The 4,164-nt window shown below is 44.2% G+C and overlaps 1 pseudogene; it reads right to left on the reverse strand.

Annotated features, from left to right (window-relative positions):
- Positions 1–594: 594 nt before the first annotated feature.
- LOC122200705 lies at positions 595–1,184 on the reverse strand (annotated as a pseudogene).
- Between the last annotated feature and the right edge of the window lie 2,980 nt (positions 1,185–4,164).

Consider the following 4,164-nt stretch of genomic DNA (forward strand, 5'->3'; position numbering starts at 1 on the left):
CCTAGGTTTATACTCTCTAGACCCATCTATGTTGTTCCAAATGACAAGAACTTATTCTTTTTTTATGGCTGAGTGTGTGTATCACATCTTCTTTAACCGTTCATCTATTTTTTTTAAAGTTTATTTATTTTAAGAGAGAGAAAGCAAGCAAGAGAAAGCAAGGAGGGGAAGAGAGAGAGAGAGAGAGAGAGAGAGAGAGAGAGAATTCCAAGCAGGCTCCACATTGTCAGTGCAGAGCCTGATATGGGACTTGATCCCACAAACCATGAGATGACAACCTGAGCCAAAATCAAGAGTCGAATGCCCAACCAACTGGGCCACCCAGGTGCTCTTCCATTCATCTACTGAGAGACACTTGGGCTTTTTTCATAATTTGGCTATTGTAAATAATACTGCAATAAACATAGGGGTGCTTGTATCTTTTTGAATTAATGTTTTTGTATTCTTTGTGTAAATACCCAGTAGTGGAATTACTGGATCATATAGTAGTTCTATTTTCAATTTTTTTGGGGGGGCAGATAAGGGTTTGCTTTATTGAATAATCGACCTGTGTAATTGCTGAGGCCACTGTATACAGACAAAAGAGAGGAAGTTTTATTTCTTTATCTCTTGCTCCTTGGACAGAGTCTGATGATTTCCTCCTTCTTGGCTTGGAGGTGCTCTTCACAGACTTTGTGTGCTTCCTTGGTCCTCGATCTGTGGACCTTTTTCAGCATAAGCCTTTTCAGCAGAAGCTTTTTGAGAGCCTTGTCTGCCTTTAGCTTGTGGATGTGTTCCATGAGAATCCACCTGTTTTTGAACAGGTTGCCCTTGACTTTCAGGTACAGGCTATGACACATGTGGCAGTCAGTCTTCTCAGAGTCATGGTGTCTGCTGAGCAACTGGCACAGAATTCTCATTCTCCTCATCCAGGTCACCTTCTCAGGGATTTGAGCCTTGGCAGTACCTTTTCTCTTACTGATGCCCATATGCCTACCTTTCTGGCAGGCCAAGGTGTTTTTCTGGTACTGATCCTGGGAATCGACAGTACAGTCTTCTGGATGACCAGCCCATCCTTGATCAGTTTCTGGATGTACTGATGGGAGTTGGCACTGGTGATTTCCTTAGACTCATTGGGGTCCAACGAGGCCTTTTTTGCCACAGTGGAGGACCTTGGAGACAAGCCTCTTTTGAAGCCTGAACATACTTATGGCTGCCACCACGGCAGTAAAAGGAAAGTATTTTTAACTTTTTGAGGAGCCTCCCTATTGTGTTCTACAGTGGCTGCACCAGTTTGCATTCCCACAGCAAGAGGCTTCCTTTTTCTCCACATTCTTCCCCACACTTGTTGTTTCCTGTGTTTTTGATTTTAGCCATTCTGGCAGGTGTGAGGTGGTATCTCATTGTGGTTTTGATTTGTGTTTCCCTGGTGATTAGTAATATTGAGGATCTTTTCATGCATTTGTTGGTGATCTGTGTTTCTTCTTTGGAGAAATGTGTGTTCATGTCTTCTGCTCATCTTTAAATTGGATTCTTTGTTTTTTGGGCATTGAATTGTATCAGTTCTTTCTGTATTTTGGATACTAACCCTTTATCAGATATGTCATTTGTAAATATCTTCTCCTATTCATTAGATTGTCTTTTAGTTTTATTGATTATTTCCTTCACTGTGAAGAATTTTTTATTTTGATGGAGTTCCAATGTTTGTTTTTGCTTTTGTTTTCCTGGCCCAAACTGAGGAAGTTTACTGTTGAACAAGACTTGTTTGGCAGAAGGATGGAGAGGGGGTTAATGGATAACAAAGTAGTTTGGTACTTGAGCAATATGACAGTCCAAAAGGCCAAGTGTTATTCTGGGCCATACTGGAAAAGAAATTACTCAAAATTTGAAGGGGGAAGTAAAAGAGAAATAGGAAGCCTGCTTTATCTTAGGAGGAGTGGTTAAGAGAGGTTTGTCCACAGTAAATCAGTAAATTGTGTCTGTCCACAACATGAGAGAAATTACTGCGTTGGGAATATCCCCATCTTTGCAGAAGGATGGACTAAAACCTTACTTTCCTTCTGAAATTTAGAATACCTTCGTTACTGGAGATCCCTTTTGCGATGAGTGCCAATATGTCTCTGTAAGGTTTAAACAGTAAAATGTGCTGGCACTGAAGTTTTATTGTGTAGGATCTAAACGTATGTTTAAGAGGCAGACCTGGGGTAGGTATTAGATTAATTTTCAAGTTAGATTTATCCCAAAGGAAAATACTTTGATGCTGTTGATGTGTGTGCTACTCATCAGGAGAGATAGTATTTCTTGAATTTCTTCCCAGGGTGCATTTGAGTAGCAATTAAATACTTGATAAATGAGATAACAGACACATATTTTGTATTAATTATCCCAGTGACCCACATCACATGGCAAGCAATAAATCTGTGGGAGCATAAATTGGTGGATACTTTAGATTGGCTGGTCAAGGACATTTAAACCGAGATTTAAATTACAAGAAGTATTCGACTATTTAGAAACACAGGAAGACCTTTCCAGGTAAGGTAAGGGCAAAAGCTTCAAAATGGGAATGAGCTTGACCTGTTAGAGGAGCACAGAGAAGACCACTGGAGCTGGAGTGGAGGGGTCTGGGGCAGAGTGGTAGGACATGAAATTGGAGAGAGGTACAGATCATGTAGTACTTTGTAAGTCAGGATGAGGAACTTAGATTCAGTGCTTAGTAAGATGGGAAGCCATCAGTGCATATTAAGGGTAAAAACACTCTGCCTGGTTGTTAGTTATGGATTAGAGGAAGTCAAGAGAAGATGGAGTGGTGTTGGAGGAAGGCAAGATGTAGGTTGGGGCAATTGTCCAGAACTGGGGTGGTAGTAATGGGGTTGGAGAAAAGTGAATGGGGTTAGGAGCAGTTGAAAGAAAGATGACGTGGTGAAAGAACCCAGGTGGTCAGGCAGGGTTAAGCCTGCCTGAGGGATAAGCCTCTAGGTCTAAGTAGGGAAAACATCACCTCTCCTACAGAAACTTTGATTTGTATTCAGGCCATAAGGACCCCCCACCTTTTAAAAACCAGTCTTCCCAGGTCACTAAGGACCTGGCTCATCACTGACTTCTGATCTCTAGAGATATTTCCATAATCAGGGAGTTGCATTTTTCATCCCCTTTGCTTTCTTTCTAGACAGGCTTCTTGGATATCACAAGTGGGTAGTGGGTAAGAGGGGTTATGAGGATGGTGAGTTTGCCCAAAGGAAAAACTGAGGTACTGCACACAACCACTTACCTGGGTAGCCTCATAGTTTAAAAGGAAGAGGCAGGGAGGCTTAGTGCTTATTGTGTTAAGGGCCAGGGATTTTACATACCTATTCTCATTCCTCCTTTTGATAACTTTGTAAGGTGCATTTTTAAATTCCAGTTGTATGAAAGAGAGAGAGAGAGAGAGAGAGAGAGAGAGAGAGAGGCTCAGATAGATTCTTTATTTTGCCTAAAGTCACACAGCTTGTAAGCAGCGGAGCCAGGACCAGAATCAGAATGGGGCTCTCTCTGTACCCTCCATACTGCCCCTGAATTGAGGTTAGTCTGTCTTCCTTCTTTTCTCATTACCACGTAGATTCTGTGAACTCATCCTGGGGAAGGCCATGATTTCTCTTTGTTATATGTACTATGTTTGCCTCCCCTACCTGGCATCAGTGTCTAGTAAAATGCTCAGCAAACATGCCTGCATGGAGGCAACACCTCCTGCTTACTGCCACAGGCTGGGGTGAGAGGCGAAGCAGGGCTGGTGAGGTGGATTGCTTTGCCACTGCTGCTAGGGATGGGGAGCGAGTCTACAGCCTGTGCCTTGCCTCCAAGGCATTTTCCATTTCCTGGCCCCCTCCTCCTCCCCATCCCTCAGCTTTCGCCCCTCCGCCCCTCCATTTCAGCTCTGGCCCCTAGGGGAGCGTCCCTTGCCGCGGGGCTGACAGCATTTAGGGGTGCGGGGTCCCTGTTGTCTGTGCGCACAGCTTCGTTCACGGGTGCCTGGTGTCCAACGGGCATTGATGTCAGGCGGTGGCGGAGCGCTGCCTACAGACGGTTGACCTGGACCCTCCTCCACACTCACTTCCTTCGTCGCCCCCTCCCTCTTCCCTGTACTCGGGCTCTGGCTCTCTATAAAAGGCGGGAGCGTGGGGTGCCACAGCAGCGCCGAGTTTCAGCACC

The sequence above is a fragment of the Panthera leo genome, chromosome A1, assembly GCF_018350215.1.
Source record: "Panthera leo isolate Ple1 chromosome A1, P.leo_Ple1_pat1.1, whole genome shotgun sequence".
NCBI lineage: Eukaryota > Metazoa > Chordata > Mammalia > Carnivora > Felidae > Panthera > Panthera leo.